The sequence below is a fragment of the Schistocerca gregaria genome, chromosome 3 (assembly GCF_023897955.1).
Source record: "Schistocerca gregaria isolate iqSchGreg1 chromosome 3, iqSchGreg1.2, whole genome shotgun sequence".
Classification (NCBI taxonomy): Eukaryota; Metazoa; Arthropoda; class Insecta; order Orthoptera; family Acrididae; genus Schistocerca; species Schistocerca gregaria.
The window spans coordinates 288,853,666-288,871,387 of record NC_064922.1 but is presented as its reverse complement, the minus strand read 5'-3'; the positions used below and the strand labels follow the sequence as shown (position 1 = coordinate 288,871,387).

General features: G+C 44.0%; 1 pseudogene; it reads left to right on the top strand.

The window, feature by feature from the left end:
* Positions 1–3,512: 3,512 nt before the first annotated feature.
* On the top strand, positions 3,513–3,631 carry LOC126357187 (5S ribosomal RNA; annotated as a pseudogene).
* Positions 3,632–17,722: the final 14,091 nt, after the last annotated feature.

The following is a 17,722-nucleotide window of genomic DNA, read 5'->3' as shown; positions in this document are numbered from 1 at the left end:
CCACTTCACACAACGTAAGAGCTTCTGTGCACCCTCCGGATGTTTCATCTTCCCTCCTCGCACTTCATTCACTCTCAAGTGTACAGCTGAGGATCTCATTTCGATAAACGTCGAAAAGGAATTTTGAGTGGAATTGAACCCGCAACCATGCGTATATATGTCAGTTACTAGATCGACAGTACTACCACATCTTAATAGATTTTATGGTATTTTTCTAATGATACTGTAACATGTTTCTCTATTTTATTAAAAAGAAGGTAAAAACAAGGGCGTCTGCATTTTATGTTCAAAGCAGAAATTGAGAGAGTATTTCTACACGAAGTCGACATGTACCGATCAGAACTGGCCATAACGTCATGCACGGAACTGTTCAGAGAAAGCGGCCGGAATGGCCGTGCGGTTCTAGGCGCTACAGTCTGGAACCGAGCGACCGCTACGGTCGCAACTTCGAATCCTGCCTCGGGCATCGATGTGTGTGATGTCTTTAGGTTAGCTAGGTTTAATTAGTTCTGCGTTCTAGGGGACTGATGACCTCAGAAGTTAAGTCGCATAGTGCTCAGAGCCATTTGAACCAACCAAAGCGATTTACAGCGAGATTTGAAATAAGAAATACATGAAATATGCATTTAGCATACTGACCAACTGCTGTCAGTTAATACTTTAGGACGTTCATAGTTATAGTACACACATCAAAAAATGTTTTGCATCATCCGGTTCTCAGAACTACTCACGACAGACTTTGACTGTGGTAATTGTATCACAGACACAGTCCCTTTGACTGTTCAGAGATGTCACTAAACCCGCCCAAAGATGTAAACAACCATGCACGAGCAGAGCCTATTAGACGGAGGGGGTCCGACAGCCGATCAGTTCCAGTCATTCCACCAGGCTTGTGTTGTCTGTAGTTCAACCATGCCTAGACGGCCAGTATCGCAGCTCGATCGCGTCCGCATTGTTGCTCTGTGCCAGAAAGGGCTCTCAACAAGGGAAGTTTCCAGGCGTCTCGGAGTGACCGCTAACTACGGATTATGGCTGGGAGGAACCCTGACAGCAACGCCACCATGTTGAATACTGCTCTTCGTGCAGCCACAGCAGACGTGTTTGGAGGCAACCCCGTCAGGCCGAAGGCCTAAGGCACACTGTCCAGTGAATGCGGCAAGGTGGAGGTTCCTTGCTGTTTTGGGGTGGCATTATGTGGGGCCAACGTACGCCACTGTTGGTCACATGGAAGGCGCCGAAACGGCTGCACGATAAGTGAATTCCATCCTCCGACCGATAGTGAAACCATATCGGCAGCATATTGGAGAGGCATTCGTCTTCATGGACGTCAATTTACGCCCCATCGTGCACATCTTGTGAAAGACTTCCATCAGGATAACGACATTGCTCGACCAGAGTGGCTAGCATGTTCTCCAGACATGAACTCTATCGAACATGCCTGGGATCGATTGAAAGCGGCCGTTTACGGACCGCATGACCCACCAACTACTCTGGGGGATCTACGCCGAATCGCCGTTGAGGAGTGGGACGATCTGGCCCAACAGTGCTTTGATGAACTTGTGGATAGTATGCCATGACGAATACAGGCATTCATCAATGCAAGAGGACGTGCTAAGGGGTATTAGAGGTATTTGTGTATTCAGCAGTCTGGACCACCACCTCTGAAGATCTCTCTGTATGATGGTAAAAGATGCAATGTCTGGTTTTCATGAGCAATAAAAAGATCGGAAATGATGCTTATGTTGATCTCTATTCCAATTTTCTCTACAGGAACCGAAACTCTCGGAACCTAGATGACGCAAGACGGTTTTTGATGTGTGTATAACACAAAATATGTAACAAATAATTAGGATATATTGCCAGTGGCGTAACAACAGCTGTGAACGTGTGCTGCGATCTCGAACCAATCGCTACGCTTGTCATTGTTTAGCCGGCAGATGTGGCCGAGCGGTTCTAGGCGCTTCAGTCTGGAACCACACAACCGCTCCGGTAGCAGGTTCAAATCCTGCCTCGGCCATGGATGTGTGTGATGTCCTTAGGTTAGTTAGGTTTAAGTAATTCTAAATTCTAGGGGACTGATGACCTCAGATGTTAAGTCCCATAGTGCTCAGAGCCATTTGAACGATTTTTTTGTCATTGTTTACGTCAGGATCGTTTTTACTATGAACTGAGTATAGCTCAGCAGACTGGTACATCTCCTCAAATGTAGACTACATCTTATGCTTATTTTCTTTTTCGTGATGGATCATAAGTTTCTGGCCCGTTAGAAACATCCCGTTATTTCCTGCAATAACATCTTTTAACAGTAGGCTAGTATTTACACCCAATGTTCGCAGTTGTTTTTGCTGTTGTATGTTCTATCATCTTCTTCTGCTGAAATTTTTGCCTTCTACGGCTCTTCTAGTACCATGAAAGTTATTCCGTGAAGGCCGTTCACTTTCCCACGTTTTCCTTTGTTCGGCGCATGTGTCGAGAACCTGCTAATTTCTTACTGTCTCTCCGCTTAGTTGTCAGCACCCTTCCGTAATACCATAACTTCAACATTTTCATTCTCGTCTCTCCTAATTATTTTATAACCTTCGACCGCAACACCCAATCGCTTCCTGCACTCACGACTTTCTTAGCTTGCCCATAAGCATATAGATGTAGCAGCAGTTAACCTTCTTTATATCCAACACAGACTTACTTTTGTCCGAAAGCAATTTTAGTCACATAAATCTGACCGAGCATGAAAATTTTTCTGTCTGTAGCCTACTCCGTCCTCCTCAATCTGATGAAGTTTACTACCCTTTCTTCGATGTGTATGTGCATCTAGTGTCAACAAAGAAATGTGTGAGGTTCATGAAACTGACGCACGCAGAAGTTAAGGAAGACACGCACAGTTTTCCAGCAGCTGAATGAAGTACAAATACAAAATGTGCCGGGAGACTGACTATTCTTTTTTCTTTTTTTGTACTTAAAAATCTGGAGAGCAAGATATTACCGTTATTAGAATGTTAGCAGACACCGAAAAAAAAAAAACATGGAATGAAGAAAAGCCACAAGGAAGTGTCGAACACGGATCAGCAGGTTAGTTGCAGGACCCTATCATATGGGCTGTTTCCACTCATCATACGAAAGTCGTCACCCGGAAAGGCGTCTTCCTACTGACGCAGGTTGGCTTATCCGTGTCGTGGCCGGATATCGTCCTTCAGCTTATCATACCACCCATTCATTGTAACTAACATTTTTTACTCCTGTTCCTCGTTACGAGAGAGAAGTTGGCTTCAGACTTCACAGGTACACTGATGCGTGAAAGATAAGACGAAAGTAATTTTCGCAAGATGTGTCACTGCCAAGGAACATACCTAGATGAAACTTGGCCCATACATAGATAGAACTGCTTTAGTGTTTAACAAAAGGTAACTGAAAGAAATATGCAATGAGACAAACAAAAGTGACACTTTTACACCAGGCTGCTGTTTATTATGGTTCCGTGGACGTTAGAAAAGGCGGGACCTGTCTCTTAATAGGTCAACGGCCTTGCCGCAGTGGTAACACCGGTTTCCCGTCAGATCACCGAAGTTAAGCGCTGTCGGGCTGGGCAAGCGCTTGGATGGGTGACCATCCGGTCTGCCGAGCGCTGTTGGCCAGCGTGGTGCACTCAGCCCTTGTGAGGTAAACTGTGGAGCTACTGGATTGAGAAGTAACGGCAACGGTCTCGGAGACTGACATATGGCTGGAAGAGCGGTATGCTGACCACATGCCCTCCACATCCGCATCTAGTGACGCCTGTGGACTAGGTCGGTACCGATGGGCCTTCATGTCCTGTATGGGAGGAGTATAGTTTTTTTTTAGTCTCTTAATAGTGTGTGATATCTCCACCGTCAGATACGCGAACTATGCAACGTGCTCTCATGGCCTCAGGTTTGGTAAGGAGTTCTTGTCCTAGGCGTTTCTTTCTCCACCAGCGGCGTTAATGCTGGATGCTCGTCGGTACATGTGGACCTGCTGAAATACGCCTTCCCTACGTATCCCATACGAGGTAGGTAAGAGTCTCCACCAGAGAATTTCGATGCGATCACACGTTGTTGTTGTTGTTGTTGTTGTTGTTGCTGTGGTCTTTAGTTCTGAGACTAGTTTGATGCAGCTCTCCGTGCTACTCTATCCTGTGAAAGCTTCTTCATCTCCCAGTACCTACTGCAGCCTACATCCTTCTGAATCTGCTTAGTGTATTCATGTCTTGGTCTCCCTCTACGATTTTTACCCTCCACTTTGCCCTCCACTACTAAATTGGTGATCCCTTGATGCCTCAGAACATGTCCTACCAACCGATCCCTTCTTCTGGTCAAGTTGTGCCACAAACTCCTCTTCTCCCCAATTCTGTCCAATACCTCTTCATTAGTTATGTGCTCTACCCATCTAATCTTCAGCATTCTTCTGTAGCAACACATTTGAAAAGCTTCTATTCTCCTCTTGTCTAAACTATTTATCGTCCATGTTTCACTTCCATACATGGCTACACTCCCTACAAATACTTTCAGAAACGAGTTCCTGGCACTTAAATCTATACTCGATGTTAACAAATTTCTCTTCTTGAGAAACGCATTCCTTGCCATTGCCAGTATACATTTTATGTCCTCTCTACTTCGACCATCATCAGTTATTTTGCTCCCCTAATAGCAAAACTCCTTTACTACTTTAAGTGTCTCATTTCCTAATCTAATTCCCTCAGCATCACCCAACTTAATTCGACTACATTCCATTATCCTCCTTTTGTTTTTGTTGATGTTCATCTTATACCCCCCTTTCAAGACGCTGTCCACTCCGTTCAACTGCTCTTCCAAGTCCTTTGCTCTGTCTGACAGAATTACAATGACATCGGCGAACCTCAAAGTTTTTATTTCTTCCCCACGTATTTTAATACCTATTCCGAACTTTTGTTTTGTTTCCTTTACTGCTTGCTGATAGCCATGGACAAAAAAAATTAGGTCTGGGACGTAAGCGCCCCTGAAAAGATGTACACGGGGAGGCAGTACAGTATCATAATAACGTTGACCTATGACAGTTCCGTGTTCAAAGATTTTGAGGTCAGTATTGCCATTCAGCATTATATCTCACCACAATACAACACATGGACCACAAAAGTGATCTTATTCGACAATGCTGGATGTACCCTCATGGGGCCGGAGGTGAGAACGCGTAATGCAAGCAGGACCATGTTTGAACATGGTCGTCTTGGCCGTCCAGTGTGTTATAGTGTACGGAGGGCGTTCTGACTTCCAAATCTTTCATCACGGTACATACCGGTCAATGTTGTTATGACACGGTACTCCTTCCCCATGTGCGTATTTCCAGGGCAGTATTCGGCACTGACTTCTTTTATAAGAATAACAATGCCCGACCGTATCATACAGCACAGGTCTGGGAGATTTTGGAACGACATGGTATTTGGAGAATGGACTATCATGCCCTTTCTAAGATTGAAAACTCCTCGCGTAATGCGGCAAGTCCACATGTACAACGATCATAGAAAGGCAGTCAACGGCGCTGAAGGAGGAATGAAATGCACCAACGCAAGCACTCCGTGCTATCTTTGTGGCCAGCGTGGGAGCATGTTGCAGAGGAAGTATTGCCGTTCGTGGTGATCACATACCCTATTAGTACTCATGTCCCACCGCTTCTGATTTCCAGGGATCCACCACGAACCGCGGTGACTTCATTGTAGTTATTGTCTTCGAATACAAATGTCATTTATGTTCGTCTCTCTGTGCCTTTCTGTCAGTTACCTTCTATACTGTAGGGTATCACTTCCTTCTATGCCCGGTTCAAGTTTCATCGAGCTACGCTACTTGGCAGTGGCTTCTCATGCGAACGTAATTTAATCTTTAAGTTTTGAACAACGATACAGGATAGTAGCCGAGGCCTTATGGACATTTCTTTCACGAGTGGTATGTGCCATTGCCTGAGAGGGCGATTCCTAATAAGGAGAAAACAAATGTGCCCCTGTGGACATGCACATTGAAAGCGCTACAGAATTCTTCGCGCCGAGTGAGAATATGCATCGTTCGAGATTCTTAACATAAATTCGTGTTATACTTTACGAAAGTCCCAGCTGAGAAACAGAAATTTAGGTATTTAGTGAATTCGTTGAAACATTTGAGGTGAAAGCGTGGATGGGTCGTTCCCGACGGTACCTGAGCAGTCGACTACGGATAAATACGTTGTGAACATCGTTGTACGTGGCACGGTAATAGAATTTGAACATGGGATGGTAATCGGTTGTATGGGCCATTGCATACCAGAGAACACAAGAGAGTTCGGATTTCCGAGGGCAGAAGTGTCTAGATCAGGTCTTCAGTATCGCAGACACAATAGCTCGACAAGCGTAACCTGCCGCACAGGATGATCACGAGTGTTTGACGAACGGATGGCAAGTCGCCTCTGCGTTGTCAAACGCGGCGACCGAGGGTCTGATGTTTGCTAGAGCGCCGTAGATTTGAATGTGAGGCGGCAGGAATTCATTACTACGGTGACTGTACGGAGACAGACGCACTGCATGGACTCCAGCAGAAAGGAGCACTGTTATGAAGGCATACTGTGCCTTCCCATGACTTTTAGCCACTCAGTGTGTAAGTTTTATTTTCATCAGCAAATAACTATCATACTCAGTCGAATAAAGTATGTCCTTTAGAAACATAAGAGATCAACAATAAAACCTGGTGTAAGCAAGCTTTTCATTCAGCCTGATTGCGAAATGGAAACCGGAGTGGAAATCTAAAATGTATTATTTGTAACAGTGAGCTACACCTTCGAACCACTTCTCTAGATACTCACCGCCCCGACATTAACATTTCTCGTAGAGTTGTACAAACTTTCCAATGCCCTCGTCCTAGAAGACAGCCGCCTGCGCTTTCCGCCCCTTCTCTACGATGGTCTGCAGTTCGTTGTCTGCGCCAAATAGTTGTCGTCATAACCGGCGGAGCGGAGCAGAGATGCAAATCAGAGGGAGCCATACCCTGGCTGCATGGAGGGTGATCAAGCACAACCTATCGTAAACGCTGCAGTAGCGTTCTCGTTGCCCTTGCAGTTTGTGCCCGATAATTCTAATAAAGAAGGAAATGCGCCACAGTTGGGTTATATAGGGTTGCATGAAATCAAGTTGAATCTCTCAGCCGACATTCTTAGGCGTTTTTGGAAAGAGCGACTTAACACTATCCATGGGCATACTAGAGACACTGCCCAACACATTCGTGTTAAGCTTCGCCGGATTTTCATGGTGGTTTCCATTTCGCAACTCTCTTCCTTTACTATAATAAAATTTTTGATGGCAACAGTGACTTATTTTGTGAGTGAAGCATACCACGATGCACCTTTAGGCAGAGATTATGGTAAGCAAGGTGCACGTGTCTTCCCCGAATTAGGTCATTGCGTAACAAGAGTAACACGTTGTCAGAAGAAAGTACATGTCCCGGGGTTCTTGCACACACTTGTCTGCTGCGGTACGAAGAAGAGATGTATCACAGTGAGTGGGATAAATGGTGCCGCAAATGGAAACGGACACGAAAGATTTTTTTTAAAAATTGGTTTTCAGAACCTGTCCATACATCAAGTTACCTGCAGGGAAATTCATATTACTTTTTTTTTTTAACAACTCATGGGAAAGACATTATTTACGTCGTACCCTGGTAGGACGTAAGATAGGTTTTATGAACGCTGTTTCGACATAAGATTTACTGTCAGAGTATAAGAAAACGAGTAAACAGGTTCGAAACTTGACTTACGAGAGACAGTAAGACTCCTGCGGGCCAATCGTGAAAATTGTACACAGATTCACCGTGAAACTTTGGCAGTTATGGACCAGATGCACCGTCGTGCTCTCGTCGTGATGTGCATCACAATTTGACCAGGGCCGCACAAACATGGGTGATTGACTCACCATACCTTGCAGATCTTGCACCATACGATTTGATTATTTCATGGAAGCTGAAAGAACATCTTGAGATAAAGAGATTTTCCAAAGATAAAGACATTCACAAGCGGTTCTAGAATGGCACCGTGACAAGGGAGCGTATTTCTGAGGAACTGAACGATTGGTAGAATGTTTCGGCCATTCTTCACAGGGACTTGATGATTATGTTGAAAAGTAGCGTGTATTTGGCAAAGTGTAGTGTAGCGTTCAATAAAAGTTAACTGGCCTGCGGTGATAGTGCGTAACTTAGTACGAAAGTCCCTTTGTACCCTGCGATCGAGAGAGGTGGCGCTTTAGTTAGCACACTAGAGCCGCATTCGGGAGGACGACGAGTCAAACCCGTGTCTGGACACTAATATTTATGTTTTTCTTACGTTGGTGTTGAGACAGCTACCAGCCACAAATTTATTTTCAGTTCCTTTATTCAAAGGTACCGTTAGAGGTTTCGAATCGTTATAATTCATCTTCAGACGGTTTTCATGCTTTCATTAGATGTGGTGCGTTTTCTTTACAGATTAATTGTTCTAAAATATAAATAATACTTAATTGTAAGCAATCCATACAGATGGTTGCGTTATAGATTTTCATCGGATGTGACTTACGTGAAATGTCGATTTGGAGTGTTTGTTTTCATGACATTCGTCCAACAGATGTGAATACATTCCCACTGCATTCTTATCGTTGCACACGTAAATTTTTCTCACTGAACACTAGATTTGTTACAGGCGAGATATCGAACGCGCACCACATGTTTTGATACATACAAAGTGCTTACAAATATATGAGTGTCAAAGATGTATTGATGTATCGTAATATTATGAAGATGTCCCATTTTTGAAAAAAGGTCATATATTAACTTATGCAACTGGAACGCTTTTCACTCTAGCACAGAGATCCATTGATTTTGTGAGCTTTAGAGCGAATACTGTTACCTTAATTACATAGTTGTTCCATTTTTTATTGTTTAGGTTAGACAGTGCATTATTTATTTACATTTAGCATCATGAGAATTGTAATAACATAAAAATTCGCTACTTGATCTGCAGATAGGCATAGAAGTATTATTTGCTTTGGAGGGTGGAAACAATTTTTGGAAAATTTTCAGGATCGGTGTGTTATCTGATTCAACGATGATTCGAATACTCGCCAGTTTCTTTCTTCTTTTTTTTCGACATCTGTTACCTAGTTCTCGTAGGTTACAAGCACGACACTATTTTGTCACATGACAGTAGCCTATAACATGAAAGTGGGATGGATTCAACTGGATACATGTGTCTGCTAAACACGTAGTGCACAACCGTAACTGGTCCAGTCAAGTTCATTTAGGGCGGTTTCACGAGGGAATACGCAAACGACGAATACGTCGATATGCTTTTGGTGATGCATCCGATAACCAGTGCTTATGCCGCTCATGAGATGGCTCATGGTACCCTCAAATGCGCCAACTTTATACTGTAAGAATGTTCTTCGCAGCCTAGAGCAACGGCTTCGGGAAACCGACATTTTTCCTCCACAAGTAATGAACAGAGGTCGTCTAATGACTAGACGTTGTCCACAAACGTAGGACGCAATTCTTGAAACCGTTCATCAGTCACCTCGAAGAAGTATCTGTGATATTGCAAGGCAGTTCCAGATATCTCAAATACTGGTTATTGAAACGTTGCACGATAGTTAACTGCATCCATATCATTACACGTTAACTCAGCAGCGGCTGTCAGAAGATCACATTCGACGAGTACAATTTTGTGAATGGCTTTGAAGATAATGAAAATTTCATAAATAACGTCATATGGACTGACCAATCTTCTTTCACTCGTGAAGGCATTTTCAACTCTGACAACAGCCATTATTAGTCGGAACAGAACGCCTCACGTCACCTGTGAACATGGCTTTCAGGCACGGCTGGCATAAACCTGTGGGCTGTAACCGCTTTTGCGCCCTTAACTGTTTCTGGCCAAGGTGGTTACGCCACTGTATCGTACGTTTCTTTGTAGTAATTTGAATGACGCATTTGAAAACTTTCACCTGGTGTTCGACGACAGCTGTGCTTTCAGCGTGGTGATGGTGCACCGTCACACTTCGGGATCAATGTGCGTAACTATTTAAACGAAGCGTTTCCATGGAAATGGATTGGCCGTGGAAGTCCAGTGCTCTGGGCTCCACGTTCCCCGGTCCTTAATGGACTACACTTTTGTTTGTGGGGACACTTCAAGGGACAAGTTTACAGGATTCGACCCATGGACAGACACGATCTAACAGTTCACATGTATGCCGCTACGGCAGTGATGATGAAGGTGTGTTGCGTTAAGGTCCAAGAAAGTATACTCTAGTGAGTGGCGAATTGTTTTCAAATGCAAGGTGGTAGTTCTTAAAATCTTCTTTAAAGTTAGCGCGTGTTGTAAATACACATCCCGGTTCTGTGAAGATAAAACTGTTCGTCAAAAGTGCAGAATGGAATTATTGTGCTTAGCATTATGTGCAATATAGTATAGCGCTCCTGTTGTCTTTTTTGTGCCTCATTGGATACAGACGATATTACTGTAGCTACTGTTATTTGTTGTTGGCTTTATTTGTGTCGTTGACGAAACATTGTCGATGTTTACGTCTGTAGAAAGTTTATATTAAGTCTTAATGTTTAAATAAAGGTAACAGTAACAGAAAAATACACAAGATACCACACTGGGTAAATGTAAATCGTATACAATTAGATGTCTTAACTGAAAAAAAAAGTTTGGGGCGAACGCAACTCCGACATCGGCGAGTCTGTGTAACGGTTCTCCATGGCTCTGACTTGCCTCACTGAGCTGATAGGACAGTTCCAGCACAGTGCAGAGTTCATGGTAGGTATTCTTGGTCACGATGCCGGCAATAACATCGTTGGCGGGGTTAGGTTTTGCTAGATACACTTTTGTTTTGAACTGGGATTAGGAATCGCTAGCCGACCGTCAAGTGTGGCAATTTTTCTTCACCCTGTATGTGCTATTCTATAAAGCCATACTAGACGACAAGAGATCATATCACTGCTAGATTGAGGCTACAGATTGATACAAAGTAAAACAGCTTACTCGGCGTAGCTTCCACGTATAATGAAAACATGTTATGACAGGCACTTGTAAGTATGGCTATAAGCAGGAAATTGATTGTGTTGTGTCGTCATTATAGGAGATGAGCCAGGTAGCACTGTTATGAGACACCATCACAATAACAGTACCAAACCCATAGTTATCACAGTTGTAGAAGTTGTGCCTCGGATCCCGAGGAACTGTCGCAACATGATGATGGTATGGACCAAAGGCCACATTGGGATATTGAAAATGAGCTGTAGTAGGGACCCCTAATTGTTAGTGGACCCGCAGAACCGACACGTAAGATGGGTTGCTAAGACCCTTTAAGTAGCGCGGAGAGAAACATCGCCAACGGACGGAAGCAATTACAGACTTCCCAAATAAACACGGAACTACTTCGCGAGACAACATGTGACAGTGTTCCACCAATCGGAACTCATATGATTGATGTAGCACTCCGCCAACTTGACTTTATAAGCACTGCCGTCAGACCGGCAGTGTTTACCAACCGCTAGGAACAGCTCCGGCGAGTACTTACGCCGGCCCCAGCCTTGTATTCACTCGCCGTAGTCTTATAGTAGCACGTTGCATTTTGTAAGTAGCTTGTGGTCATTATTTTCTTCCATTGTCTTGATTCATTATCTGTTTTGCTACCACAGGGTTGTGATTTTTTTCTGTTTGCTCTATGTTTAAAACTTAGTGTATGTGAAGAAGGCGTATTTTCTTTAATTTTAATAAAGTGTGTTGAGATTGACTGTTAGTGATTTCCTGTCGACCGCAGGACACTACAGTAGACGCCCTACCAAAGCAGGCATCTCTGCTTGGAGCTGCCAAATACGATAGACTCCCTCTCACAGATAGGATACCCACGCTCAGAAAGCGAGTGTCCTCGGGTTGGCGGGAGGAATCGTCGCGTACATCTAAAATCAAAGAAAGTCACTCGCACTAATTCATCCCACGCTTCCAAGAGTATCACGGTACAATGAGGCACAAACGTCAAGGAGTTTCATGATGAATATAGCACAGCTGAAATTTAACCACTGGAAGTTCAACAAACTCCTCTATATTGGACAGAAGAAATATCCAAACCATATGTTTCTACTATGACTTCGGAACACGTGCCAAATAAACGTCCTTGTATGTAACCTACGAGCTCTTGATCATCAGTTGGCAATGTGCCTCCAAAACTTGTTAGCATCCAATGATGTGGCAACGTAGAAGCTACTGTGCTCATTCATCAACAGTGCCAACATCAATATAGCGTCCTACACTGCTAATTTAACTCCGGTGATGCTCTGAGTGCCGGGGGAAGATCAAAGCTCATTTAACTGCCATATCCCTACGTGCTACTTTGCAGAATATGAAACGCTCAGCCTCTACATGTATGTCACTATGTATCTCCTATGTGTGTGTGTCTAATACTGGTGTACCTATACTTGTGGCTGTAATACACAAGTCTGGTGATTGTAAACTGTTCTCCTATTTTTACTTAACAGCACTTATAGATCTGCACAAATATTCAATTCTCTATTCACAGCTTTTGAAATAGTTCTCACAGCACATATAATGAACGCAGAATGAAATTTTCACTCTGCAGCGGAGTGTGCGCTGATATGAAACTTTCTGGCAGATTAAGATTTTGCGCCGGACCGAGACTCGAACAAGGGACCATTGCCTTTTGCTGGTAAGTGCTCTACCGACTGAGCTACTCAAGCAAACCTCAGACCCTTCCTCAGAGCCTACCTTGCCCGCGAAGGGCGAAGTTTCCGAGTCCGAGTTTCGGTCCGACACATAGTTTTAATGTGCAAGGAAGTTTCAAAGAACATTTTATTGTTAATTTTGACATACAGTCATTAATGTAGACTGAATTCGGAATATTCCAAATGTGTACTAATGATGACTTTATCATTTCTTATTGTGTTATCATTGTGTATCCTGTGTTCCACTTTCGTCTTTCTCACTGCTTTTCAACTACTCTGATGATAAATCGTGTTTAATGTCGAATCAGGCCTTCGTTAATGCAATGTTACATCGTATCAGGGTGCGTGTTAAAGTAATATCTACTAAGAATTGTCGAAATTAATTGTAATCTAACATTTCCTGTGTTTGGATGGATGCATGGGACCTTCTGAAACAAAAAAGGCACTGTTAGGACGCTGCTGATTAATTCTTTCGTTTTCTCGTAATTTGTAATAACGATTCGGCACATCTTGTGTCGTTTGAGTGAGTTTCTTGTCCCTTCTGTCATACTTCCCAGTCTTCGCAAACACTTTACAGGAAGACAAACAAATATTTACATTTCTGTTAGAAATAATTATGATGTTCTAATGGAGGAAAACAAGTAGGAGAATGATGAGGGCCGGCCAGGGTGACCGAGCGGTTCTAGACGCTACATTCTGGAACCGCGCGACCGCTACGGTCGCAGGTTCGAATCCTGCCTCGGGCACGGATGTGTATGATGTCGTTAGGTTAGTTAGGCTTAAGTACTTTTAAGTTCTAGTGGACCTATGACCTCAGATGTTAAGTCCCATATTGCTCAGGGCTATTTTTTTAATCATGAGGAAACTTTTAAGCCACGTTGTATTCACAAAATAATTCTGGCGCCCATTATAAAGAAAGCAAGAAGCGAAGCCCCTGCCACAGACGATAATTTAACGATTGACATGGCATGCTTGCACGCTGCAGTTAGTCTCGTCATAGAGCAGAAATGAATTCCAACTAAAATAATGTTGACAACACAATGAGTGGTAATTAACAGTAATTTATCAAATAATACAATTCTAAACTTCAGTTTGATGATGATGCGAAGGCATCGCACTAATGTTAGACTTCTAAACAGTGGTCTAAGCATATCTTAGTGAAATATAACTAACTTAGCAGTATATTCAGTGAGGTATTGCTGTCAGTGACTATATCTAAGTTGTGGTTCTATTAATACATGCACATTCAGACATTCTGAGAATACTTCGACACTGACTGATGAGTAGGCCAACGTGGGAACTGACCGATGTCAACTCATGTCAAATGGTGGCTGCTGATGGCAGCTGACCGAGTAGAAGCTGTTGATCCGCTTAAATGCGCAATCGGTGGATCAATGATCGTTTGCGAAATGCCTGTCTGACGTCAGGCGGTAGCGAGATACTGTTCCGCATTTCGGACGCCCTCTGCGGCGTCAGAGCGTTCCTGTGGCGGATGGTGGAAGTATAATATGGTCCGAGTTAAGTGCACCATCTGTGTGAGGCTACGCTGCACACTAGATCTGCTGTGTGACGCCTTCTGTGTACCTGAAACAATAGAGGATGAAACAATAGCAGATAAAAGTCAACAGACTGACAAAAAATGAGAGATATTTTCAGTAGGAAATGTTAAATTCAGGAGTATTCTAAGTCAGAAATGCGAGAACAGAAGAGGGAGGGTTGGTTGATTTTCTTCTTTTTTTTGGTGGCGGGGGGGGGGGGGGGGGGGGCATCGAAGTCATCGGTTCCGTCGAGTTAGGGTAGGATGGGGAAGGAAGTCGACCGTGCCCTTTCAAAGGAACCATCTCGGCATTTGCCTGAAGCGATTTAGGGAAAGCACGAAGACCTAAATCAGGATGACGGGACGCGGGTCTGAATCGTCGTCCTCCCTAATGCGAGACCAGTGTGCTAACCATTGCGCCGCCTCACTCGGTACAGAAAGCGACCTGAAGAAAAGTTAATTGAATATAGAACAAGAAGAAACGGGCAGATGAGCAGGAACTGAAATTGTCACGTGGTCATTAGTTGGCCAGAAGTATATGACGATAATGCATGGCTACCAATGTCCCACATTTCCGTTATTACGTTACACACGGGAAAGGTGTAGACGACATATTTCCTGTTCGCTGCTATACAGACGTTGCCCTGGCGCCTCCGTCGACATTGGCGCTCAACTCACGTGCGCCAACAACCAGAGTGCGATACGTATGTGCCACCGCGGCAGCCGACCTCTTACTTAGAGTGCAGCTCCGCTCAGTGCCGGGCCGTAAAACTCAAACGTGAAAATGTTATGAGCACACAAGAGTCCCGCCTGGTCACACACCACGAGTCCGGTGTTTCACGTTCCCTCCCACGGCTGACTTAGTCGAGCTGAAGAGCTGGGAGAAGAAAATAACTCGTAGCCATTTTTAGGGAACGACTCGCTAGGATGGAAGACACGAGCATCAGCATCTAATCCGGAATGTATATTCGCGTCTTCGTTTTTCTGTCTCGATTCCTGTTAGTACGATTGCACGGCACGGTTCATTTGTTGCTGCTGTTTATAGTTCTCCATTCTATTCATGTGTTTATGTCTTACAAGAATTTCCCATAATTTTTTTGTAAAAAATGTGACTATCACACGAGAAACACGAAAACAAGTGAGAAACTACTTTCATGGGTGCTAAAATACAAAACCCAACATGTAGAAGCTATACCGCCTGACAGAAAAGTGAAGCACCCGGATTGGGAGAAAGAACGAAATTGAATCTCCACGGACTGAGAGGTATGTGATGTTGTTTCAGAGATTACAAATTCCTGTAAAATTTACACACAACTTGGCAGTATGCGTTCACCGATCATTATAATGTTACATTCCGCTCTGACCTGGATACATGCATTGATTCGGTTATGAAGAATGTCATGAAGCTGCCGTATCCTCTTCCATGGGAAAGCTGGCCCACAACTGTTGTAGTTGGTCCTTGATCTCCTTGGATGCTGGCATTGGGACAGAGTCGATATCATAGCTCATCCCACTCATTTTTTTATCAGGGACAGATCTGAGGATTCTTCTGGGCGTAAGAGTTCCTTAACAGCATGCAAATAGTTCGTGGAGGCACATACCATAAGTGGACGAGCATTTTTCTCTTGAAAAATAGCAGCAAGTTACTGTCGCATGTGAGGTAACACATGAGGACGTCCGTAACGTACTGTCGTTCCGTCAGAGTTCCCCCATTCACTACCGACTGTGACTTACAAGCTTGATGGCTCCCTGCATCATGATGCCATGACAAACACGGCTGTGCTCTCATAAACTTTAGAAGAATGGAAGCTCTCCCCAGGCAGCCATCATACTCGTCGACTGTGGTTGTTGGGACAGTGCAGACGTGTGATTCACTTTTGAACACATGTCTTTCATGAGCTTCTCGGTTACGGCACCACTCCAGAAGCAGCTGTTTGTGTTGTGGTGTAACGGCAGCCTACACATGCGTCGGTAATTCTCTAGCCCAACAGCTGGTAGTTACCAACCAATAGCGCTAGATGACACAGAATGTTGCAGGGAGCGAATGTTCTCGGACAGCAGCGGCAGGTACGAAGAACTTACAATTTGCTTCGTGCACAGCAAGGCGAACCTCAAATGTGGTGGTTAAGGTCAGATGTGGTCAATTGGAGCCTCGACTGGAGTATGTCTGTCCTCAGACTCCCATGTCCTCCAACATGGGGCTACTTTTTTATGTCCAAATACCCAACGTATATTGCTCGATTCGACCAGCTGGCCAAATATAGGCCAACAATGAGGCATCTTTCGAGCTCTGCCAGGTGCTGATAACGCCCTCTAAAACGAGTACCCAACATCTCCACGTCCTCACAGTGATCACTCAACGTCTAAAGCTGTACACTCGCATTAGGTACCCTCCGATTCGAGGTGACACGAACAACACTAAAGCACGCTGGGGGCTTTTTTCGTCAGGCACAGCAGTTTCTTCGAGCTTTCTGAAGATGCCAACAATAGACATCGAAACACACATCGAAATTCAATGTTATGACTGATGACTAAATACTGATTTCTTTTTCGTAACTTGCCAAAAACTCTCAGCATGCCCATTTACCCGCTTAATTTTCCTCCAACCTTCATAGCATAATTTCGGTACTTAAACTGAACAAGGTGGAAGCTTGATTCCGAAAGACTTCTGTGTGCAACAAACCAGCTTCATCCTCTATCTAAGGTGACATTAGATCCCAGACTCGGACTATAATGTGACCAACCCCTCAGCTCTCCCTTTCATTAATATCAGCGGTTACGGCTGTAGCCGCTACCTTCTCCGAAAGTTGCACTTTCATTGTTCTTTCGATGCTGAGTCATGTCAGTTCCAGTCCAACAACCATAATAACTTCTTTATCGGTTACTCCAAACGCGTCACACTTAGAGCAGTCAGATGCACATACCAAATGACAGCTCTTTTTCCTATTTAATTCCACGAACCTTATTTCAAGTGGTCTGTTGACGGCAGTCCGCTAGACGCAGACTTAATATGCATATTGATTCAAACATCCTTAATATTCAATTCTGATTTAATTAACGCTCCCAATGGAGAATAGGGTAACAAATGGAATCATATGCATCGGTAAGACATGTAAAATTTTACAGCGATCTCCGACATGGGTATAGTTTTCAATCCTGGAATAGGCTGAAAATCTTTGTGCCATGTTTCCCATTGTATATTTTGACATCATTCCGACGGAGGCAATGTAAGCCAGACATTATTTCCGTCGGTGAACAGTCCCTGGAAGTTTGTGGAGAGTTTATAAATTCCTTTCCGTCCTCTGAAGTCTGTAGTCCATAAGGCACCGATGTTACTGTATTGGAAGGTTCGGTGCCAGTACCCCCCGCTCCCCACCCCCATTTTGCTGGTTTTTAATCCTAAAAATACCAAGGCTTTTTTCCATAACGCCCATTACCAAACGGGATGGGGGCGGTGCTTTATGCCCAC